This window comes from Capsicum annuum, chromosome 7 (assembly GCF_002878395.1).
Source record: "Capsicum annuum cultivar UCD-10X-F1 chromosome 7, UCD10Xv1.1, whole genome shotgun sequence".
NCBI lineage: Eukaryota > Viridiplantae > Streptophyta > Magnoliopsida > Solanales > Solanaceae > Capsicum > Capsicum annuum.
This window is the reverse complement of record NC_061117.1, coordinates 200,833,453-200,860,405: the sequence shown is the minus strand read 5'-3', so window position 1 is coordinate 200,860,405 and position 26,953 is coordinate 200,833,453. Positions and strand designations below refer to the sequence as shown.

General features: G+C 34.5%; 1 pseudogene; it reads right to left on the bottom strand.

The window, feature by feature from the left end:
- Positions 1 to 9,481: 9,481 nt before the first annotated feature.
- LOC107856788 lies at positions 9,482 to 10,609 on the bottom strand (annotated as a pseudogene).
- Between the last annotated feature and the right edge of the window lie 16,344 nt (positions 10,610 to 26,953).

Below are 26,953 nucleotides of genomic sequence, written 5' to 3'. Positions count from 1 at the left end.
TTGTTCAGGACCCTCTTGAAAAATGGAAATTTACTTTCTGTTTAGGACCCTCTTGAAAAATGGGAATTTACTTTCTATTCAAGACCCTCCTGAAAAATGGAAATTTACTTTCAGTTTAAGACCCTCTTGAAAAATGAGAATTTACTTTTTGTTCAGGACCCTTATGAAAAATAGGAATTTACTTTCTGTTCAGGACCCTCATGAAAAATGAAAATTTACTTTCTGTTCAGGACTCTCTTGGAAAATAGGATTTTACTTTATGTTCAGGATCCTCCTAGAAAATGAGAATTTATTTTATGTTCAGGACCCTCCTGGAAAACAGGGCATTACTTTATATTCAGGACCCTCCTGGAAAATAGGGCATTACTTTCTGTTCAGGACCCTTCTAGAAAATGGGACTTTACTTTTTGTTCAAGATCCTCCTGGAAAATGGGACTTTACTTTCTGTTCAAGGTCCTCCTGAAAAATGGGACTTTACTTTCTGTTTAGGACCCTCTTCGAAAATAGGACTTTATTTTTAGAAAAATGGAATCTTTCTTTATCATAATCTTTGTTTGAGATCATTTTGTTCTTGTTTTGATTTTGATGTTAGGAGCCCTCCTGAAGAATAGGGTAAAGAGATTGAAAGTCAGCAAATTGAAAAATAGCAAGTTAGGAACCCGCATGGAAAATAAGGTGAAGAAATTGAAAAATCAAGCAACGAGGTGAAGAAATTGAAAGCCAAGCAACAAGGTGAAGAAATTGTAATTCAGGAGCTCGGCCGGAGAACAAAGTAAGGAAATTGCAAGTCATGAGCCCTCCTAGAGAATAGGGCGATGAAATAGCAAGTCAAGAGCCAAGCAAAATGGCATAGATAGGACTTTTGTAATTTCGTTTATGTTTTTAACTTGTAATTTTTTTTTATGTAATAACAGAGCCGCGGACCGGAACCTCGAAGGCCTCACTTGACTCTCCAACTCGGTATAGTGCTTCATTTTCAGTCCTTGAAACCACATGTAGCTTGATTTCCACATAACTTGGGATGGATAGGATGTCCAAAATAAAGACTCGGTTGCGTCTTTCCTTCTTTTTCTTCCTTTTGAATAATGGTCGGGTCAAAATTTTATCTCGTTGTCTACTTTTTTGTCTGCAAACACTTTGTCACAAACCAAGAGGGACATGATGTAGACATGTAATTTTTTTTCTCCCCAAAAATCAATTCAACTCGATTACCTTATCACATACCCCATCCACGTGGTAATTTTCCAACAAGAAAAACAAAATAAACAACCATCTCATCATTTTTTATCTTTATTCTAAATAACAAAACTATAAAAAATTCATAACAAATCAACACCCTTAATCAAATTTAACCACTGACATTATTCTAACCACCCCAACTTCCTATCCTACCCCTACCCCTACCCCTACCTACTTTCCCCCTACCCTCTTAACCCCTAACACATTTTCCCTCACCAAAAAATATCCTAATAGATTTTACACATATAAAGCTCACATCTCATCACTCTCATATATGCATAATACACATACACCGTCACGACATATACACATCACAAACCTCACAAAAAGAGATAGATCCCTCCATATTTTTGCTCACATACATACATCATTGGGAAAACACACATCACCGAGAATTCAAAAACTCTCCCATCAAAAAACACACACACAGTGAGGAGAGAATAGAGAGAATAGAGGATGTTTGAGACATATCCAGTGAAGAAATAGTAAAACTGGCTTGTTTTTTAAGTTTTTCCAACAAAATCTTCCCCGAAATTGGTTCTAGTTCGTTGATTTGACCGATCTAGTCCTGAAATCCCCAAAATCTCTTAGTTTACCTTGATTTTTAGGCAAAATCTTGCTGGAAAATGCTAAGATTCGCCAGAATCCAACTCGTTTGTCGGTTCTCGATGCTGTTTGAGCTCACCGAAGCTTCGGCCATACGGGTTTTTTGGTTTTCTTGTAATCTTAAGTTTTCGGGTGTTCACCTGTTCTTTGTGGATTTTGTGTTCAAATCAAATTTTGGAGATTTTTGTGTTGGAGTTAGCTCATAGACGAGATTTTGATATAAGTTGAGGTTTTTTTGGGAAAATTCTTTATTTCCTTCGTAAATCGCTCGAAATATTCATAAGGTCCAATTCTACCTCCTTATTTTTATTTTCATTATATACATGTGATTGGTTTGCGTGAAGCATGATATGAATATTTGGTGATATAGATTTGTTGTTTGATTTCATTGACAATGGTTGTAGATTGTTACTAAATGGTAATCGTGAATTGTTATATTGGAACCTTGAGTTGAATTTTGGGCGAGAATTGAAAACTAATAAAAAATAAATATTGCTTCATTTTGATTTATGGATTGTTGTTTGATTTGAAATGGACGTCAACTTTGTTAAACACGATAGTATCATGTTTTAGACCGTCAAATGGGTAGGAAAATACTAAGTTTGGGTAGGTGAATTTAGAATTGACGATTGTGGAATGATTAAATTTTTGTGTTTGAGATTGTTTCATTTCGTCACTTGAAATAGGAAAATGTATTCATTTAGTCGGGGAATGCCCCGAGGCCATTTGTACTTATTTACTGGTGTATGCCCTAAAGTATCTTGTACGCATAGGACGATCGTGATTAAGGATCGAGGCATCGGGTAAAGCATAGTGTAGGATAGTTAGAATAATTTAGATTTTAATTTTAATAATTTTTTTCGGTTTGAAATAAATTAGATTGGACACTATTTTTTTGGACTTGTTTTGTTTGGTTTGTTTGTTTGTTTTTTTGTGTGTTTTGTTTGGTTATGCATTTCATAGTGTCGTACTAGCCAATATACTCCATGAAGCAACTGTGGTTGAACCACGAGATCGAGGGGTTCCTAACACCTTTCCTCGATCAACAAAATTTCTTAATTGGAATCTCTATTCGTGGACCAATTTTGAAAGAGTCAAAAATCGTTTTGAAAAGAATTTTCTCAAAAGTGACTTGGCACACCAGATTATGCCAAGTGGCAAATCTAAAATTTGTTTGTTAAAGGTTATTTTCGAAATAAATTATTTTCTTTTGTCTCTTAATAATAAAATTCTTTTCAAACTCAATCATATCTTTTTCGTAAAAAGAGGGAGTGACAAACTTATTGCAGACTTAATAATTGTCATATCTTTTCGAACTCAATCATTTTCTGGGAATACATCAATCATTGCATACTTATTGACATAGGTTTTGGGGGTAGTAAATATACTTGGTCTAATATGAGGTATAGGAATAGAAATAGTCTTATCTTGGAAAGACTGGATATGTATCTTGCCAATGACCATTGGCTTCACTTATACCCTAATGCTTCTGTCCTTCACCTCCCTCGAACCTAATCAGACCACTCCTCTCTCCTTTTCTCCTTCTTAATTTTGCCATACCTACCCAAAATATTCTCATGCCTTTTAGGGTTGAATCGACGTGGTGTAATCGTAATGATTTTAGTAACCTTGTTAGTCAATTCTTTCCTGAAGAAACTGACCTTACTAAGGCCACCATTTTTTTTGAAAATACTACTAGAACTTGGAACATGAATGTCTTTGGGAACACATTCCGCAAGAAAAAACATATCCTTGCTAGTTTTACTGGTATTCAATAATCTTCTCACTATCCTACCAGCTATTTCCTTCACAACCTTGAAACTAAGCTAACCTCAAAATATAGCTCTATTCTAAGGAATGAAAATAATTTCTGGATGTTAATGTCCAGAATCAACTGGATCATGGAAGGGGATAGAAATATTAAATTCTTTATTAAATTCTTTCACATCTCCACTCCGAACAGAAGGAGAGATAAAATTACCTCTTTGCATGAGAATGGGGTTTGGATCCATGATTAAGATGATATTAAGAAAGCTATTTTATCTTTCTATACCTCTCTCTTTACCACTAAATCATCTAAGTGCTGCTTATAGATCCCTATCCATTCCTTCAATCTTAGGGTCCATCAACCCCTCAAACTACCCTCTTGTTGATTTCGTCATTAGCCTTGAGGAGATCAAGACAACTGTTTTCTCCCTCAAAACTTTGAAGGCTCCTGGTCCTGATGGGATGCACCCTTTTATATACCAGAGATATTGGGACACCCTGGGTTCTTTCTACTAGACTTTTTCACCTCTACTTTCTCCTTTACAACTATGGATGCCAAAGTCAACTCTACCTATCTCTGTATTATTCTTAAAAGCAAGAGTGTCACTTCCTTAAAAAAATTTAGACCTATTAAGCTTTGTAACATCCATTATAAAATCATCACCATATCATTGCCAATAGGATTAAACCCTTTCTCCAATATTTAATTGATCACAATCAAGCTAACTTCTTGTCCAAAAGAAGGCTTCTAATAATGCCATCATAGTCCAGGAATGTATTGATCACTTCAGTAGGATGAAGGGGAGAACTCCCAACATGCTCCTCAAGATTGATGTTATGAAAGCTTTTGCTAGGCTAGAGGTCCTTCATAAGAAAAGCTCCGGCCTTCTTCAAGTTCCCCCTGGTCTATCCAAGCTTATCATGTCCTGTATTTTCACTTTCTCTATCTCCATTCTTATCAATGGTGGTGGCAATTCTAAGTTCATGCCCTCTAGAGGTATAAGACAAGGGAACCCCTTTTCTTCTTATTTATTTATTTATTTCTTTATTTATTTATTTATTTATCCTATGTATGGAACTCCTTTCTAGAAGAATTAATTATGAAGTGGATAGACTCCGTTGGAATCCCATTCAGATCAATAGAAAGGGGCCCAACAATTTTACACCTCTTTTTTACTGATGATCTGACTGCTAGAGTTGACAGACTTAACTATAACATCATTAGTAGAACTTTGGAAAGATTTAGCACCCATTCTGGTCAAAAAGTCAACCTTATCAAATCTGGAATTGTCTTCTTTACTAATTGTAACAATGCTACTCAGGGGGACCTTTCCTTCATTTTAGACATTAAGGCCAGCAACTCCTTTGAGAAGTACTTAGACTTTCCTATCTTTCATGGAAGATTTATGCTAGCTAAACCTAGTTCATTCTAGTTAATATGAAAACCAGATTAGCTGGGTAGAAGACTAATTTCCTCAACATAGCTGGCAGAACCACTCTTACTAAAGTCTGCCTTAGCGGTATCCCTAACTCCAAAAGGAGGATGCATATGGTTAGTTGGGACACCTTCACTAATCCCAAGAGCAAATATGGATTAGGGATACAAAGAGGTAGCATCACGAATGACACCTTCCTCTGCAGTCTGGCTTGGAGACTTCACTCTAACCCTTCCTCTTTATGGGCTAAAGTCCTCTCTAAAAAATACAATGTGAATCCTAGTAAAAACAATCATTCCCACTTTAGTACATGGAGAAGTGTTCAAAGGGGTTGGAACCTCTGCCAGGATGTCATCCAATGGCCTGTTCATAATGGTCAAAAAATTGATGTTTGGAAGGATAGATGGAACCCAAATCATCCTTCTCATTTCAAAATTATTCGGAGTCCCCTCCCTAATCCTTGTCTTTCTTTTAAACTTTCTTCCATTTGGTAGAATGGAGTTTGGAATTTGGACTCTTTTCCTTTTGACATCCCCAAAAATGTCAGATCCAACATTAAGAACTCCTTTTCTAATCTCAAAAGCCATTCTGACACTCATTTCTGGCTCCTAACTGGTAATGGTTTTTTTTCCTACAGAACTGCCTAAAAACACATGTCTAAGCAAAAGTCTAACCTATCTCATAACCTCCTCCATCTAGGCTAGATTTGAAGAACTCACATCCTTAACAAGATTAGATTCTTTCTTTGACTACTCCATCATAAAAACCTTCTTACTAAAACAACTTTATTTCATAGAGAAATCGACATCTTTCCATTCTATCATATCTGCAACCATCCTTTGGAAGATATTCAACATCTTTTCTTTGTATGCACTCATACTAGATCTCTTTGGGAAGATCTCATCCAAGGCTATAATGGTGACATCACCATCCACCTCCATCTATTCAACCCTTCCAACTGGAAGAGTACTTGTAAGCTCTTGAAATACTCGAATTATGATAATAAGAATGATTGAGTAACTTTCCTCCCCTTTTGTATGTGAACCATCCAAAAAAGTAGGAACATTAATGTGTTTGAGAGCAAATGCACCCCCCTTCCTTCAAAACTGCCTATACTGAAGCAGTAGAGTTCTTCCACCTTAATCCTCATTCAACTCGTCCCGTGCACAACTCCATCATGGTCAATTGGATTTTCCCGCACAGGAATACTTATAAGTTAAATATTGATGGTTTCAATTTAGTGAACCCAGGAAAGGGTGGAATAGGGTTTGTTATTAGGAATTTCAATGGAGACTGGGTACTAAGCTTCTCTCAAATTTTTTTTGCATGCTTTTAATAATTGTATGGAGCTCATGGCCCTTAGACTAGGACTGAAGCTTGTTTTAGCACAATCTGTTCCCCATTGAAATTAATATTAATTCAGAAGAAATTATCCATATGCTTAGAAAAGGAAATCCTTTTTATAATTCTATCATTAATGATTGCAGGTTGTTGATAACAAGGCTCGGAGGACCTACCGTTTACCATAGCTACAGGGAATAAAAAAGAGTCATTGATGCCCTAGCAAAGGAATGTGCAGAGCAGGACTATTTTGAAACCTGTAGGATTTCTTTGACCCATCTCCCCGTTTGAGCTGATATAGATATAACAAGCTACTATAGGACAGTACCTATGTTGCTTTTAAATGGTCATCACCTATCTATTTTTGTATTAGAGCCAGATTGAGTTCGAATTGATGTACTATTTTTTAATTAATGCATCTCTGATTTATCAAAAAAAAGTAAGCATATAAATATTTTAAGGGTGAAATTTAAAAAATGTGAGAATAAAATGTAAGCTTTATTTTAAGGATATGTATACTTCAAAAAAGAAAGGTTGGTAAAATTTTATTTTTCGAAATAACAAGTTACCTGAAAATAAAAAAATAACTTGTCCAATAAAAAAATTCATAGATAAAATTTCAATTTCAATTTCATCGTTTTCTTGCTCATTGCCGTTTTACCCCACGTCTAATCCCTCAACCCCCACTGCTTGATCGTTTTACCCCCACCACCCCTCGCACCTCACCCCCTCGCCACTTCCCAATACCAGTCCTCCATTTTGTTAAATCACATATCTATAGATTTAAAATAATATTTTTTATTTATTAAATATTAAAAGATAATTAAGTCACCCAATTACTTTCTCAGTAAGACATTTTGCCAGAAAATATTTCTCATCTTCTTAAATCCTAATGTGTTTACTCCCTCATTTTTAGTTGAAAATATTTTCTTAGAAAATATATTTTTACTTTACTTCCCAATTCATTTATTTAGCCCCTATACTAGCATATAAAGAAACATAGTTTGTTAGGATACTTTTATTCTGGACAAAAGAAAAAAGATAAATTGTACAGAAATTATATTTTTTTTTCTTTAAATTGTGCAAACACTTGTATAAATAAATGATGATTCCTCAATGAATGTAGATAGAAATTTTTTAATCTCGTTTTCAAACGCAAAAAATCAGTCTCAAGTATGTTGAGTTCATTTACGCTAATAAGCATCATCATCCTCCAAGCAAAAAATCCACATGCGGAAAAGCTCAACTCACCTCAAATATTCTTACCCCAATCTACACCAGAACAACCATAATTTCATTTCATCATAAAAAAACGCTTAATCAATAATGCGCATGTGTGTATCAGAAATATATATATATATATAGTGGTGGAGCCGCATTGAAGTCGGGGGTTCATCCGAACCCCCTTCGTCGGAAGATTATACTATTTTTAAATGGTTAAAAATATTTTTATATATATGTAGTAGATGTTGAACCCCTTTCAACTAATCTGCATATTTACTTCTGAACTCTTAATGAAAATTCTGGCTCCTCCACTGTATATATACCTACATACACACACATATAGTTATATCATAGTTTTTTTTTTATATATTTAATAACAAAAAGGTCTATTTAAGACCAACATTTAGGGACCAGAATATAATCTTGTCTCTAAAAGTATATTTATTGAGACGAGATTATATTTCGATCCCTAAATGTGTAATTTATTGTGAAGGTATAAAATCTAGTTCCTAAAATTTTTTTTAGCCGATCCCTATTGATAATTTGAAGTCTTAAGCGGAAAAAAGTAATACCGTCAAATTTTTAATTAATACTAAAATTGTAGTTGGGCGCTAATTAATAAATTAACATAAAACAAAATTAAAAAAATTAAAACACTATTCAGCTTCTCCCTCTTAAAACATACAACAGAAAATTAAAGAAGTTCTCTGTAACAATTAATAAAATTAATAAGCCCTAATTTGCATCTCTCAAATTAGTACTCTTCTCGATTCACTATGACGTGGGCAATTCTCTCATCGATTCGCTGTGACGTGCTCAAATTGATATTCGATTTCCTTCGCTGAGCTCTTCTTTACTCTGTTTTCCCGTATAATGCAATTTGTATTGTCTGTAGATTGGTCATCATGCTTTAGCGGGTCCAATGAGTTTTCTTGTATATCCTTGTGCTCGTAGTGTTGGGATGTCCTTTTGGACTTGTTTTTTATTGTATATATCGGATGCTTAGTGATTGAAAACATGTGGTTTATTCATTTGTCTTCTCTATAGTATGTGCGCTGAAAGTCTCATTCGAGAGTAGGGCAAATTGATCGATTCTTAGTGAACTTTTTATGTTTTTTTGTCAATGAACAAAAGGAGTCCAGGGTTATTACAACTTGTTTTGTGTTTTCTCGTTATATGTTAATGGGTTGTGTTAGTTTCAATTAATCCAGTGTATTTTTCATCTGGGTTGGAATAATTTTCGGCATTAGCAGAGAGTATGGTTTCATCTGACTATTTAGTTTTGTCAATATTGTGAAGTTGCTACTTTACGTTGAGATCTTACGGAGCTTTACTGTAATGACTGCATTTTTGTTGTTAAAATGCTTATTTAACGACTAGCTTTAAGAATCATGTGAATTTTTTTTATGAAGAGCTGAGATTTTACTTGTTGAGTAGTTGCTTTGAATTGAGATCTGAAGATTTAGTTTGCGTGTACCTCGTATATGAACTTTATTTGGATGATTTAGTTTCATCGAAATCGTGAAGATTTTTTTTTTGTTCAGAAATTTTGATTAACATAATTAACTGGTATATTAGGATGTTCTAAATCATATAACAGCCTAACCTCATCGGAAGAACTCTTCCCAACTTTGAAAAGATAAAAGAAAGGATACACGTGAACAGGAAACTTTCAGATGAAAAATTTTAATAGGGTAGCAGGTTTTTTTTCCTCTATTCTATTTGCTGATTTCGAAGAAGCAGCAGAAGAGTCGAACTCTATGGTTGAACCACATGTCATTGTGTAACTGTAGTTGTGGTTATACCCAATGTCTGAAGCAAATTAAAAGCAGTGATGTTATCCGAGAATAGGAAGAAAAATTAATGCATTACACCCAAGAATTCCAAGCCTAGTGCATTTTGTTTGCGACATATCTGACTCCATGAACAGCACCAGCAATCAATAAACCTGCAACAGCTTGCCTCGTGCTAGAAAACATAACCTTACGTCTAACTATCCTCTTCATGCACTCAGCAGCCTGTTCTTTTGAACCAATCATTACTTGTTGTGTAACTCTACCAGTGTCATCCAGAATTCTCTCATCTCCAAGTTTCATGGCCATCTGACTTCTGATCGATGAAGGAAGAGACTAAACCAAGGTGGAAGCATAAGATAATCCACAATCCTGAGATATGTTTACTTGCTTATCACTAGCTGATTAAAATCTCAACAAGTTATTGGCCTCGTGTTCTTTCAGAAATGGCTTATACATTTCCTCAAATAAATGAAACTGGCCCTGCACAATTTTTTTCACATGTAGAGTATGCTTTCTTTGGTGCAGTTAGGGTCACAAAAATCTAAAATTTTAGCCCTCTCAAGTGTCCAATCTACCTTATTTTGGTCCTCTCTGTGAATTTTGATGGCAAAAGGAGAAGAGCAGCAGAAGTTGCAGCTCTCAGGTTCACAGTGTTCACATTTTAGATATCCAAGTTATCCACAAGAATATTCACTGGTTTCTATAAGCGACCGCTGAGATAGAACCTCTCCCATCCCAATATGTCTTGAATCAAGTCATGCATCTGTACAACTCCATACTTGACCATCTTGTTGTTGCAAGACACAAATGGATTGAAGTGTACGCCAACACCAATGTCATCTGCAATATAGTTATCCTTACTCCACCAAGGTGAACGAGCCATGAAGCATAGTGATCCATAGCTTGTTCAATTTTAGATTCTCAGAATGCCATTGTCGAGGATCAGCTACTCCAATAATGTAATATCATCTTTATTGTTTGGATGGAGTTTGGACCCATATATACAGCAAAACTCAACAGGGGGTATAATTTCAAGCAAACCCCTTAGCGCAGCTTTATCCTCGCCCGCCATTTCTTAATGATATGTATACATAAGAAAGTTGAACCCCCTTAACAATTTTAGCAAACACTTTGTCAAATCTTTGAATATTTTTAATTAAGTCTGTGGGAGTTTTTCAATGAGAAGGTTTTAAAGTGGGGTGCTTGGGGTTGCCATTGAAGAAGCAATAGCTCCCCAAAATCATAAAGCTTTTATGTTTTGAGAAGTCACTTTATATTGAGATATTATGGAGTTAATGATTGCGCTTTTTGTTGTTAAAATGCTTATATTATTGACTATCTTTAAGATTTATGAGAATTTTTTTTTCGTCAAAGTGTTGAGATTTTGTGTGTCGAGTAGTCGCATCGCGTTGAGATCTTACGAAATTTTAAAGGTGTTTAGATAGATGTTGATAGATCGAGCACTTTGTGGTTGATTTATTTTGTATTTCTCAGTTATAACTATTTTGGTTTATGAATATTGTGAGTTTTTATTGTGCTGGTGCTGCTGGTGTAATTTATTTGCTTTGTGAATAAAGTTATGTGATTTGCTTACTCCAGAAGTTAGAGGTGTGTAGTCGTACTTGATAGGTCAAAAGATACAGGCAAATGATTGCAATTTTTGTTGTGAAAATATTTGTATTATGACTAGTCTTTAAGAATCATGTAGATTTTTGTCAAAATTTTGAGCTTTTATATCTTGAGTTTCAATTAATGAATATTGTGATGCTTTTATTGCTTTGGTGTTGCTTATTATTTGGTGTAACATACTTACTTTGTCAGTAAAGTTACATAGCAAATGACTGGCTCTCAATATGTATGTATCATTTTCCATCTTCTCAGAAGTTCTCCTTTTTCTTTTATTTTCTTAGTATTATTATTGTAGCACCAAGAAGATGCTATCAAAAGTTTTTAAAAGGTGCCAGAACCACTAGTATATGCCAGAACCTTCAAGTTTTTCCTCGAATAATTTGTTCTTGAAGATAGTCTCTCTGTTGTTTTTGGAGACATATATGAAAAATGATTTGACCTCTCTCAAAGTACAATAACCTCCAATCATAGGTTATTAGTTGTAAGCTAATTCTTCTACTGAGGTCCTTAATAATAACTTTATCAGGTAAGTTACTAGTGATGTTGATTTTTATAAGAATCCTTACATATAATTTTTTATCATTTAATTTTTCTCAATCTAATATTTTATTTATTTAACAAAGTTATGGCACCTAGTAAGCAATGGATGCAACTTATTAATGATCAGAATAGTGAAATCTACCAAAGTGGGATGAAAAAGTTTTTGAATTATGTTTTTCGAAAAACAAGAGAAGAACATGAAATACGATATCCATGTAACAAATGTTGCAATACTACTTTAGGAACTCATACAATAATTGAGACATATTTAAAAGTACATGGAATGCTTCAGAATTATACTTTTTGGTTTCACCATGGAGAACGCTTGGGTGAACCGTAATCTGAATCCGAATCTAAAGATGAATATGATGATAAAGTGGAAGAATGTGAGAGTGAAAATGAAGTAGAAGAATTATTGAGAGATTTGTATCCTAATCTTGATGGTGGACCTACACACACTAATTGTGTGGAGGAGGAGCCAAATGTTATAGCAAAATAATTTTACAAACTATTGAACAATTTTGAGTAGCCACTGTATCAAAATTCAAAAGTGTCAAAGCTTTCCACTTTGATTAAATTGTTTCACATCAAAAGTATGGGCCGTTGGAGTAATGCATCATTTACAATGTTATTGAAAATGTTGAAAGAGAAGTTGTTTCCTGATGGTGCCAATTTGCCAAACTCATATTATGAGGCAAAGAAAATAATTTGAGAACTGAACTTTCTTACAATAAGATAGATGCTTGCAGTAATGATTGCATGTTATACTGGAATTAAGATAGCTCACTCGATTCTTGCAAAGTTTGTGGTGCGTCTAGATGGAAAATAAATACCCATAGCGGAGAAACAAGGAACAAAAAAAGTAAAAAGATAGCAATAAAGAGTTTATACTATTTTTCCTTAAAGCCTAGAGAGGTAGTTTATGTATTCAAAGACATCTAATCTAATGACATCGCATAAGGATAAAAGAGTTGATGATGGGATAATGAGGCACCCAGCTGATTCAATGGCATGGAAGTCACTTGATGAACGTTATCCTTCATTTGCTGCCAAGCCCCATAATGTTAGGCTTGGACTTGCTAGTGATGGATTTCAGCCATTTTGAAATTCAAAAACCTCACATAGCATTTGGCCTGTGGCTCTTATTCCTTATAATTTACCACCTTGGTTGTGTATGAAATAAGAAAACTTTATTTTGTCAATGCTTATTCCTGGTCCAAGTGGTCCAGGAGATGCAATTGATATATATGTTCGGCCTTTGATAGAGGAATTGAATGAGTTATGGGGAATAGGTGTTGAGACCTATGACGCATCAAATAAATAGAATTTTATGTTGCATGCATATTTATTATGGACCATCAATGACTTTCTAGTATATGAAAATTTATCTGGATGGGGTACCAAAGTAAAATTGGCATGTCTGTGTTCCAACAAAGACGTTTCCTCAATTCGATTGGCTAACAGTAAGAAGCAGTGTTTTATGGGTCATCGGCGTTACCTTTCTCTTAGTCACAAATAGAGATATGAGAAGCAGTCCTTTGATGGTATAGAGGAGAAAAGGCCACCACCAAAAAATTATTCTGGTATAGAGATACTTAATATTGAGAGTATCTCTTATTGCGACATAATTTGGATGTTATGCATATTGAAAAAAATATATGTGAGGCTTTTATGGGACATTTATGAATGTCAAAGGAAAGACCAAGGATACAATTAACACTCGATTAGACTTGCAAGAGATGAACATTAGGCCGGAATTGCACCTCATCCAAAAGGGGGAGAAAGTTGAAGTTCCAACTGCATGCTACACATTGTCTCCTGAAGATAAGCACAAATTTTGTCTCTTCTTAAAGAATCTGAAAGTGCCTGATGGTTTTTCATCTAATATTTCTCAATGTGTGAACTTAAAAGATCACAAGATAGCTGGATTGAAAAGTCATGATTGTTATGTTCTTCTACAACATCTACTTCCTCTTGTACTTTGTGGTATGTTGTCCAAAGAAGTGTGTGAACCACTTATTGATTTATCTTGTCTTTTTAGTGTGCTTGGATCCAAGGAGTTGAAAACTGATGATTTGAAACATATTGAAGTGCAAATTCCCATAATGCTTTGCAAGTTAGAAAGGGTCTTTCCTCCTTCGTTTTTTGATGTCATGGTGCACTAGCCTATTCATTTAGCTACTGAAGCTAAGATTGTTGGGCCTATTCATTATAGGTGGATGTATCCTGTGGAACGATGGTTGTATTTTTTGAAATCTCTCATTGGTAATAGGGCATGCCCTGAAGGTTCTATTGCAAAGGGCTACATTGCAAATAAGTGTTTGACCTTGTGTTCAAGGTACTTGCATAGAATTGACACAAGATTCAATCGACCTGAAAGAAATTATGATGGGGGTTTACAAGAATCTGATGGAGGTTTATCTATATTTTATCAACCTGGAAAAAGTTTGGGAGCTAAAGATCCATGTGAGATTGAGGCCGATGAATTGAAAAACAAGCACATATCTACATATTGAAGAATTGTGATTAAGTTTTACCATATCTCAAGTATGGGAAGAACTCATGTAGTCTCATTGTTATTATTTCCTTCATAGTAATTTCCTTTCGATATGAGATTTATGATTCACTTTAATTTTGTAGAGAATTTGCACAAAATCATAAGGATACTATTCGACACTTATCTGATGCAGAATGAAACCGAAAATTTATTAAATGGTTAAAAGATAGGGTAAGTAATATATAACCATAAAATTTAATATTTTAATATTATATTACTCATTCTAAAGTATTCAGTGCAATCTTATTCATAGGTCGCACAATTACATAAAGGAGATGATAGTCGGATCATGAAAGATCTTCTTTCACTTTCACGCGGTCCTACCAAATATTTGACACATTGCAATGGTTATATTGTTAATAGATATAGATTTCATGTAGAATATTATGATAAAAAGTTAAGAACTTAGAATTGTGGTGGTGTTGTAGTTGGCAATAATGGTACTCCTAGTGATAACGTTGATTACTATAGAGTTTTAACAGAGGTTATTGAGTTGCAATTTGTACCAGATAGGAGAGTGATCTTATTTTGATGTAAGTGATTTTATGTTTATGATGAAATAAATGGAGTAAAAAAAGATGAGTATGATTTCGTGAGTATTAATCAGGGTAGATTTTTGAAAATAAATGAGCCATTTGTTTTAGCGAACCAAGCATCTCAAGTTTTTTATGTTATTGATAATTCCAACAAAGGTTGGCAAGTAGTGCAGAAGGCTCAACCTCGTGATTCCTATGAGACATTGGAAAAAGTGGATGATGATATTGAAATGGATGATGTTGTAGAGTTAGGAATTCCGGCACAAAAAAAGAAAAAAGAACTAATGAGGTAATGTTTTGGTTATCTAAAACAAGAATTATATTGTTAGACATTCTTATGAAATGCATGATGATTTCCTGTATTACTATATCATCCCACATTTTTTTCATATTCTTTTTTTCACTTTTTGTTTTTTTACAGATTCAAGATGAAATGATTGAAGGTTGAAAATGAGGTCGGATCAACTGGAAAGAGTACTATGCATACATTTGTTGCGCCTGGTGTTATAGGAAAAGGAGGAGGGCGAGGGCGAGGGATTAGATCTTTGGCTGAGAAAGATAATATGTCAACTAAGAGTTTATTTCCTTAATCTAGTAATGTTGTCTAGAAATACCTCCAAGATGTTGAAACAGGTAATTTTTTTTATACCGATTGAAATCAGGTTGCTATTGATATTCTAGGTTGTGAACTAAAGTTGTCTTCAACGATCACGTATGTGGTAAAGTTATGTGTCATATATTTATATGAATTTAAATGCTAAAGTATCAAATATGATTTAATTTGTTTGTCTAGGTTCTATAGGGATGGGTCTAGGACAAGGGCTTAAATACTCCACCATGTCTGTTAGTCCAGGAATGGAAACCATTGGGAAGAAATACACTTAAGAATTTGAAACAGATAAGTATTTGTTCAAATATGTTGTGTTTTTCTAAATTATGTATTTGATGAACTTTAATGATATGTTTTTTGCTTTCAGGTGATATAGGAAAGGGACTAGAGCAAAGACCCAGATCTTTGAGCTCCTCTTTAGGGATTTCTGAAAAAAAGGTGGAATCTTTAAATAAGAGCACCCTCTGTGCTAACCAACATGTGCAAACATCATCTAAAATCATAAGTTCAAGTTCTACCATGCCTTCTAGTAAAGAAATACAAAGAATTGATAAAGATTCCTTGATTCTTGAGAAAGAGGATATGCAAGCCAATATTTCATTGCCTCCATCTGTTGATCAAGTCATGCAACACTCTCAAATGTTGAAAAAGCTATATTTTGAATTCTTATGTTATTAATTTGTTGAACTAAATTTGATAGCTGTAGTAAGTTAGCAAAAACATCTAGTGCGTCCTCAAGGGATTGTATAGTTTCATCCGCCATCTTTAGTTTGTTGGTGTGGAAAGAAAATTCCTCTTTGATTTTCTGCAGCTCAGACTCAGCAGCATCTTTACCAAGCAAAGCTTCTTCTTTCTCATTCTTCAGTACTAAAACATTCTTCTCTGCCAGGGACAAAGCATCGTCAATGGATTTTCTATCAGCAAACACATTTTAGCAGAAACTTCTTCCATTTCTTTCTCTAGTTATTTTTGAACTAATTCCTAGGGATTTAATGGTTTTCTGGACCTCCAATAATTGGTTGGCTAAAGAACTGGCTTCTAGCACTTTCTTGTCATCCAGGAGTTATGAGATATTGTTATTCGCAGCAGATAATGCATCTTCTAGGGATTTAATGGTTTTTTGGACCTCCAATAATTGGCTGGCTAAAGAACTGGCTTCATCTTTTACTCGCCCCAACTCCTTCTCGACCTCCATCTTTACAGTTTGGCTTTCCTCTAAGTATCCTGAAATCCATTTAACCTTTTCTATGTGATCTTGAAAACCCAAATCAGCAGAAAGAATAATACCATCAAGTGACTCAATAAATTTTTGAAGCATGTTATTCCTTTCCTCTAAGAACTTCTCTAGTTGATCCCTTTGATTCTTCATGGAAATAAGATCATCCTCCAGTTGAGGGATACGGACCATCTCAACTGAGAGCTTATCAATTTGAAACCTGTGGTCATTGCATAGAGATTCTTGCAGATGAAAATCTGACTTCAGTTTCTCTATTTCAGCACTCTTCTCATCCAATGCTCCTTTCAGTTTTCTCGTTCTTGGACAAGCCCCTTGCCTTTTTTAATTGCCATAGACAACTTTTCCCCAAGTAAGGAAAACTTTGTCCTCGTATTGTTCAAGATTCTTTGGAGTTGCAAAGATGTTTCATTCAATGCATTAATCTCATCTGCAAGCCACTTGACTTTCTGAACTGTATCTGTTGACTGAAATTGCTCACTTCCAATGGCCTTGGACAATATTTCTTCACATTTTTGAAGTATCATCTCCTTTTGAATGAGAGCTTCCTGCAGTGAAGCAGCTAAATTTTCAGTTCTCCTTAGTAAATCCTTGGTTTGTTCTGCATCTTCAAGACTATTAGACTTTTCTTGCAACTTAATTTGGTTTCTCTCCAGTTCACTAGCTTTCTCAGACAGTGACTGCATCAAATCATCACACTGCTGAACTAATGCCTTTCCTTTTGTCATAGCGAAGCTAAGCTTCTCTTTTGCATTAGCATACCTTGTTCTCTCCTGTTCAATTTCAGCATTCAGCTTTTTAATTTCAGAATTTGCATTCTCGTTCATTAATTTATGTTTATTAAGTTCCTCAAACAGTTTTCCATTTTCATCACTTAAATAGCTCACTTAATTAGTTCACTTAAGAACGGTGAACAGTAAGGATGTCACTTAACAATCTAATCTCTGAATCTCTATTTTCAGAGATGTTCTTTGCATTCGATGAAACACTTCTGCTTTGGAAAGACTTTGATCTACATGATAGATACTTCCTACCAGGCACCTGAGTATTGTTAGCAATTTCTGATGGTCAGATAGGGTTTGATTGCATTCTGTCCATTAATCAGAGGAATATCAAAGAATGTGATTATCTATGATAGACATCTATTTATCTATACTAATTGGGATCTCATGCCTTATATAACATACACTTTACCCTTCCCATACCCCACTTTATGGGAATACACTGGGTATGTTGTTGTTGTACTATATGTATTTCATGAATTCTTATGATATGATTTTTGGTTCCAGGTGCTATAGGAAAGGGACTAGAGAAAATACCTAGATCTTTGAGCTCCTTTTTAGGGGTTTCTGAAAAAAAAAGTGGAATCTTTCAGGAAGAGCACCTTGAATGCTAACCAATATGTGCGAACTCCGTCTAAAATCATTAGTTGAAGTTCTACCATGCATTCTAGTCAAGTGATGCGAAGAATGGATAAAAATCCCTTAGTTCTTGAGAAAGAGAAATGCAAGCCAATATTTCATTACCTTCATCTGTTGATCAAGTCATGCAACACTCTCAAAATGTTGAAAAAGGTATATTTTGAATTCATATGTTATTAATTTGTTGAACTAAATTTGATTGTTGTAGTTTTTACCAAATTGTACAACTGTTGGTTCATCTAATCGTGGAAAGGTGAAAAGAGTTTGAGGTAGCAATAAATGCAAAGAAATTGCTTCACTTGAAATTAGATAAAAGCTAAAATTAACCTTTTACAATAATAGAATGGTTGAAAAAAATGGCAAACTATTTTCGAGGCATTTGGAAAAAATTATTTGTGATCGCAATATATGTTCACTGGGAGTATCATCATGGAGTGATATTAGCCAAGAAAAATTGAATCACATGTGGTTAGTTGTTGAGGTAAATAACATATCTACATCTGATGTAGATTCTTTTTTACTATATAAGCTCTGCTTATTTTTATAAAATCTGCGCTCACCATATTATTCATTCTGGTCCTTTATTGGTAAAAAAATTTGATAGTATTTTCAATGCATTAACTTATCTTATATTTTGATTTTTGTTGGATAAATTTGAGGGTGTTGAACTGAGTGATCATCGTGAACATATTTTGAGTTGGATGAATGGGTTATGGAACAAATGGAGAGGATACTTATATGGAACATATGTGAAGAATAAGTTACTTCAACAAGCTCTGAAGAATAAGCCAAATGGAATAGACAAGAAAGAATGGGAGTGGTTGGTAAAAGAATATTTTTCTTCTGAAGCTTTTCAGGTATGCAAATACTTTCTTATCTAAAATCTAGCAAGACAGCAAGGAAATTTAGGCAACTCCCTGGTTTCGAGATGAATTTCCTTGTGGGGATTTATGCTACTCCCTTTTGTTTTATAATTTTTATTTGAATTATTAAAAGTTAGCTTATTGTTTTACAAATATAGGACAAAAGCAAAAGGAATGCAGCAAATCGAGCTAAGTTGACGATGCTTCATCACATGGGTAGCAAGCCTATTCGAGATATTATTTTTGAAAAGGTATTATCATAAAGTTATTTTCCTATAAAAAAAATTTATGAGGTATTATTTGACATGTTTGTCTTTGATGTAAAAGGTGGGGGGGGGGGGGGGGGAGCAAACCACCAAATTTGGACCTGAAGCAATTCAAAAACATGTGCGCTTGATAAATTTAATATGTATATTAATTACTTGAAAATATATGGAATAATGATAGAAAATATTTCTTTCTATATTTTGCAGGCTCAAATAGAAGAAATAGTGAATGCAGAGCCATCTTTATCTAGCATAGAGATTGTTGAAAAGTGTTTTGGACCTCAAAATCGTAGCCATGTAGTTGCCTTTGGGGTGGAGTAAAGGCGAAAGACTTAAAAGGTGGCACTTTCTCCAAGGTTGAATTATTGTCCACGCTATTTTCTACTCAAAAGGAAAATAAATACTTGAATAAGGAAAACAAGTCCTTGAATGATCGTCTGTCTACCTTAGAAGATGAGATGAAAGAAATAAGGAAAATGAAAGAATTCTTTGCTGCTCAACAACAAGAAGTCAGAGCTACAACATTGCCAATTTCAAATGAATGACCACTACCTTATGCTCTCCAAGTTAGTAACCATATACCTTCTCACACCCCTCTGTATATTTATTGTATTTGTTTGAAAAATTTGAAATGCATGAACTGTAGCAAGCGGTTGGTGTATGTAACATGTAATTTTTGTTAATTCTTTTCAAGGTTCTATTTTGCTGAATGAGGTTCTATTTTGGTTGGTAGCTGATCGAGGTTAATCTTTCATGTATATGGTTGGTGTCTGAATGAGGTTTTATTTTACTGTAATTGTAGCAACTTGCTGACTGGAACTCATAATCTTTAGGTTGGAAGTGAGGCGTGCTTAGAATCAGAACAACTCTGTCTTTTATACTAGTTTGATAGGTCATGTATCTCATCCATCTACTCAGGGACATGAGACTGTGAAGAGTGGAATACTAGAATAGTTGCTATAACCTTCCTGTGAAGTAGTAGTACCATTAATTAGTTAGGTCATTTAACTTACTTGAAGTACCATTAATTGGCTGGGTCATTCAACTAATGGTCATTTACGTTGTTAGATCTCATGTAACTTACCTGTGGTACTTACCTGTGAAGTAGTCGTACCATTAATTTTAGGAGGATGTAGTAGTAGACCTAAACTCATTTTTTTCAACAAAAGAAAATCACCAGTTGTGGAACAAAACTTACAACTAAAGATCCTTTTCTTGATCACGAAGCAACTTAAGTATTCTTCTAATTATTAGAAAGAAAACATTGACTACTAGAACCAAAATTACCTAATTCTTGAATATGGACTCATGTTCAAGCATTTTCTCCTTTAGGAAATCCTTATTATATCATGGATATGCATCCGTTGTTGTCCTTGACATGAAACCATTACAGTATCTTTAGTATATATTAGTAGCCATTGTAACTAATTTAACCTCCTTCACCCACTCTCAAGGAGCTGCATAGCTTTATCTCCTCTGATAGTAACATAGCAAGCTATCTTCTCATTACGCCTGATTCCGAAGGATCGCACACTATACCTAGCTGTCAAAGAGAGAAAAGAAGACTAAATATGTTCAATAAAGAAACGAGGGATAAGTGTTTCATCAGTAAAAGTCAACAAGCAATGTAATAAAACAAATCATGGGATTTATTTACTTGCCTCAGCACAAATGTATCAATGTATAAACACCTGGTTATTTGTATCTTATGAAAGTCATTATATTATTTAACCCGAGAATTCAAAGTTTCTCTAATTCATGCATTATTTGTATCTTTTTTTTAACATGGTAACTTTCATGCATTATTTGTATCTTGTGAAAGGCAATATACTATTCAATCCCAGAATTCAGAGTTCAGAGTTCCTCCCTGCTGAATTCTTATATCCTTTTAGTATCTGACTTGCTAGACAAGCCTAGGGTCCAGTGCCTTATTTGGATTGATATGGCTACCTCCCATGGCTAGGGGATCTTGTTGTTACCAATATCACAGATGGGCCCTTGCGTGTTGTCTAATGCATTTTTAATACCCCACATTTTTGGGTTAGTCTATGAACCGTCGTTCTTACATGTATAATCTATAATCCTAGTGATTCCCATGTGAATATAAGTTTCATGATCTTTATCCTCATGTTTGATAAGCTTTTGAGGTGAAGAATGTTCATAGAAGTCACTTAGAGCCTAGTGGAGCTAAGATCCTTTGATTTGTCCAAAGTTTGATATTAGATTCTACAAAGATCTACTTTAAATGTGTATAACTTTTTATATACGTATAATTTTTCATCTCAAGACCCACCAAATTGTAGTTAATTGCATTAGCTTTCCAAGAATACCAATTTTGCAAAAATTCGATAACCGAGTAAAAAGTTATGGCATTTTTCATGTGAGGCAGTGAGCCGATGCGATCTTGACACATCACGTCGACTGTGACTTAACACAAAAAATTAACGTGGATCCAAAGCTATGTTTCATTCTAATTCTATTCCAAAAGGTCCTAGCACTTTGGTCAATTCCCCTCACCCAAAACCGTCCAAAACACATAATTTCACCCCCAAAGAAGCAAAGATACTTCATTATTCATCTTTTCATCTCAAGAAGCAAAACCCCAGCTCATCAAACTTCCTCCCAAGAAATTCAAATTCCTCCAATTATTCTCCAAGGAAATTCAAGATTAAGGGTTCCCAATACAAAAGCTCTAATAATTCATCACCAAAGTATCAATAGAAGTCCAAGATTCAAGATTTTGCATTCAATTCATCAAAGATCATCTATTAAGGTATGTGGGGTTTGAACAAGAACAAAACTTTCATTCTTGTGCCCCAAAACTTGAATTTTATTAAAGATTTTATGATTTGAAAGTTGGGGTTTATATGCCCAAAGTATCTTGTTTAAGTTTATGAACTTGTAAGTGGTTTAAGACTTGAAGTGCATCTTTATTCCACCTATTTATGCTTTGAATTGAGGATTTATACCATGAATTGTACATCCCTATTGTAAATTGCTATTTTCAAGTGTTTCAAGATAGTTGTCAAGAATTAAGCTTCATTATGAAATCGTGATCATTTAAATATATATATGCTTTAAAACCAAAGATGAATTTTTGAGTTTGTTAAAGTATTTCAATACTATTATTGTGAGCATGAAGTTTATTATGATTTGACATAATTTCCAAGTATGGGTTGTAAGCCATAAGTTTCAGTCTTGGTATTCAAGAAAGATGACTTTTGTAAACAAGATTTGATCTTTTGATCCTAAGCTAAGATAGGGAATCCACGTTATTCATCTAGTTCATGATTCAAAGTAAAGAGAAACATAATTGATTTTCATTATAGACCATTGTGCTATTTTAAGGTGGATTTTCCTAAAAAGTTCTAGGCATTAAGTATGAGAGTAGTATTTAGCACTAAGTTGGGTATGATTCCAAGGTCTCATGTCCCCGAACTACGTTTCACCGTAGGTTTCTAATTTTTCCATAGTGGGCTAAGATAGTGATCACTAAAGTTGAGCTTCTATTCTGATGGCAAGGATAGAACATCTCTCCCCAACGTGGGCAAGACGTTGGACTTCATGTCAGCTCACATGGTTTATGTCGGTTAGAAGAAACTCCCAAGCTCAAAGTCCCTAAGTTCCAAAAAGAATTCCAAAGATCCTAAAGTCTCTAAGTTTCAAAAGAAAATAATGATAGAAAAGCTTTTATAAAACTAAGTGTAAAGGCTCACGAAGTTAGATTTAAAGAGTGAGTCATTTCTACACTTAGGCAATATGATTTTCACAAGAGAATTCAAGTACAACTTTTAGAACTAAATGTTGTGGCTCACGAGATTTATAAAGCATGCTTCACTTCTTATTGCTACATATTTCAGTATTTCAGATATTTCAGCTTATGTGAGTCACTTATATTAAGCATGCATTATTTTATAAATGATGATTATGAGATATGTTTTTACTTATGCATTCACCCCCATATACTCAGTACATCCTCAAAGTACTGATCCACATATATGTCTATGTGCTACATTGTCTCATAATGTAGGTACAAGTTTTAGTATGCACATTCAGACTCAGACAGTTTGCAGCTTCCAATCAGTAGGTGATGGGTTCTTTTGATTCGAGGACTCAAGTCAAGTATAATTTTGTATTTTCTCCTTTATTCAGTCATTTTGATTAGGGATAGCTGGAGGTCGAGGCTTCATAGACAGTCAGTAGAGTTGAGGTAGTTGATTCAAGTTTTGCCTTGTATAATCAGAGATGTATTGTTTTAATATAGCTTTGTATTGAGCATATTAAGAAAAGATTTATCTTCCGCATTATTCTGTTAGACTTTCGTATTTATTTCAGTTGTTCATGAGTTATACCAGTAGAAAGGGTTAGCCTGGGATCATTTGTAGTCCTATGCACCGTGTGACGTCTCGGAACCCATTTTTGAGGCGTTACAATATCTGTTGTGGTTATCATAGCCGAGCAGATTGCAGCAGGGCTCCATTTTGGGTATACCCCTTTTAAAAGTGCTTGCACAGTAGTAAACAACAAAACTTGTTAGAGATAACTTTGTTAGTAAAATAAGGAAGAAGGTTAAAAGCATAAGATAATAGAACAACATTTAGAACTTACTACTTAATACTTCATATTTACAACAAGTTTTTCATATTATCTTACCATACTAGTGGATACCTCCTTAACATAAAGCAAACAAGGTAAAATTCCAGCAAAAATAACATTTACATGAGTTTTACTATACTAATGTCAAGTCTTCTTCCAGCAAAAAGCACAAAAACAGTCAAGTTATGATGTGATAAATGAATACTCAATCTTGTGTTCCATCTAATCGTTACACTAATAGTGAACAACAAAATAGAATTAGCATGTTAGATAAGACTCCAATCATCCTCCATACTTGAGTGTTTCATCAATCTTGATGAAAACGTCTCTCTAGATGAGACTAAACAGTTGTGTGATCTCTATCACCTTCACGATTTTTAGCATAGCAAGTAACAATCACATCGATCCAGTTAAAATCACATGATACAGTTGCTCCCTCCATGGGTTATTTACTTGGTCTCATGTGATTTTGCTTCTGAGATTCTGAAAAAATAGTGTACTCGGGCAAAGCTATGCACAGAAATGATAAAAAAGACATTGTCTGCTACTAATTGTAGTTCTGAAGTTTGATGTCTAATTGTGCTCGACAAAGATATAAATGTGAAGTACTTAATATTTCAACGAACTCCTTAACGTTGAAATACAAAATATTTTTACTTGTGATTTATGAATAGCTGAACCGATTTCACAGATTATTTTTCTCCAAAAGTGATGTACTGATTTTCTTTTTTACTGTTGTAGGAGTTTCTTGATTTAGGTGAAGCGGTAGGAACTAAAAGTGGAGGACTTTATTATTTTTTTCCCTATGATGAAAGTTGGTGATTTTAACTAAAATCGAGGACATAAACAGTAGAAGCAAGAGTTACTTGATTTGTTTTTGCTATGTATTCAAATCTTATGGAAAAATTGATATCATACTTAGCTCGATCGGGATGGTGACTATGTTTTTTTGTGAAATAAATATTGAAACTAATATCATGGGCTGTTAACTTAGTTTTCTGGTCTCTAATTATCATGTTTTTGTATCGAGATTCTCGATAACAATTTGATATAAATTGATGAAATTTATTATTTTGTGATATATATTAGCCTCATTTGTGGTCAATTAGAGACTAGGAATATTGCTCGTCTTTAAAGATTGATCTAGAACTAGAATATTTCTCGTCTTTAAAAGTTGATCTACGACTAGGAATTTGCTCGTCTTTAAAGGTTGATCTAGGAAAAGCATTTTGCTCGTCGCTAAAAGATAATTTAGGACCAAGTATTTCTCGTCTCTAAAAGATAATTTAGGACCAGGTAGTTAGTCTATTTGAGACGAGATATATCGTCGCTAAAAGATAATTTTGACCAAGTAGTTAGTCTATTTGGGATGAGATATACCGTCGCTAAAAGATATTACGATCAGGTAGTTAGTCTATTTGGGACGAGATATACCGTCGCTAAAAGATAATTAGGACTGGGTAGTTAGTTTATTTGGGATGAGATATATCGTCACAAAAGGATAGTTAAGACTAGGTAGTTAGTCTATTTGGGACGAGATATATCATCGTAAAAGGATAATTAGGACCGAATTTTTGGCCATCTCAAAAGGTTTTTTAGGATCATCTTTGTTGTGTCTTCGTTATTGAGCTTTTGCGGGAAGCCTGTTAGGACGGGACGCGACCGTTTTTTTTCCGTCCTAAAAAACCAATTGGGACGAGATTTGAACTTTTTGGACCAGATTTCTCTTGCCTGTAGGCTATTTTTCTTGTAGTATAATACAATTTGTTGATGTAAAATTTTCCAATTGACCATTCTTCACCTTATATGATCACAACACTGCACTAAACCATCACACTGCTCCACCACTACTGAGATGTCAGAGATGATGTTAAATGTAGATTTTGTGTCCACTGACAAAGACCATGCAACAAAAATATTTAATTCAGTGTCGACAATGTCAAATTTTATTATTGCTGGACATAGAATATTTGAACACATGAACAAAAGAGATGCTACAGATGGCGTATCCTTAAGACCCATCTTTGTTCCTTTGAAATAGAGCTCCTTCATAGCACGTGGAGGATGGAGTACTATATGATTTAATCTTTTCTCCTTCATTATAGGTGAAACTAGTTGTTGGAAGGATATGACGAACTTTAAAAATGGTATTGCCAAGGATATTTTAATTGATAAGAATCATGACTACACCGCCTATATCCTTTACCAGTAGGCCTTGGTAAGTTACTCTGTTTTTAATCACATACCACAATCTTGCTTGTAACATCAGTTCCTTCCAAGAATCTTGATTTACATTCAATAATCTCTTGATTGTAGATGATAAAGTATATCAATGAAAATGAGGTACAAGTGAAGTATTTAGGTTGAAAAAATCACCCCCCCTCATATACTTCGCTATTTCCTAGCATGGTTGTTGCTATTATTTTTCTATCATGGGTGCTAGCACTAACTATGAAGTTCCAAGCAGGGGCGGACCTATATAAGATTTTGAGGTGCTCCGGCACCCACTAAATTCGACGCGGAATAGGTATAATACATGAAAAATATATAGGAAAATAGGTATAAAACATTTAAAAGCACCTACTATAAGAAAAAGTTGGTTGGGTGCATTTGCATTTAGGTTGATCTTAAGATCCTTTATTGAAAGGAGGCCCCAGGTTCGAACCTCATTGAGGTGATATTTTACTTTTTCTCAGTTTTTAAATTTTTTTTGGCACCCACCATCTTTAAATCCTGAGTTCGCCACTGGTTCCGGTGCCTCATTAAACAATGTAGCACGGTATGGGCAATTGTTATCAATAGAGATGATCATAATAATACCCTTCTACATTGCAATGAAAGAACCAATGTCGATATTGACATCATTTTAGAGAAGGTTCACCAATGGAGATTGAGATAATGTCTACACCGTCATCAATCACAATACCAACTGCAATAAATGTAGAATCTTTCTTCATAGACAAGCGGTGCTGTACACACCTTGTACATGGCAATATGGGCAAGAGGGGTCTCTGACATTCCCAAATATATTTGCATCATTAACACAGTTTTCAACAGCAAAGCTTGAAGTATGTATGCCATGGCCTGTACCATCAATGGTGGATCAGTACATATGCCTCAAAAGCTCGTTGCACCAATATAATCAACTTCTTGCTACACGTTATGTCTCCGGTAAACTCACATTTTCTTTCCATTTTATCAGTGGAGGAGGTTGTCGCGGAAAGAATGATGACCTGGTGTAATTCCATAGTCTAGAACCACGATAATCTCACCCTACAGTAATTGGATTCTT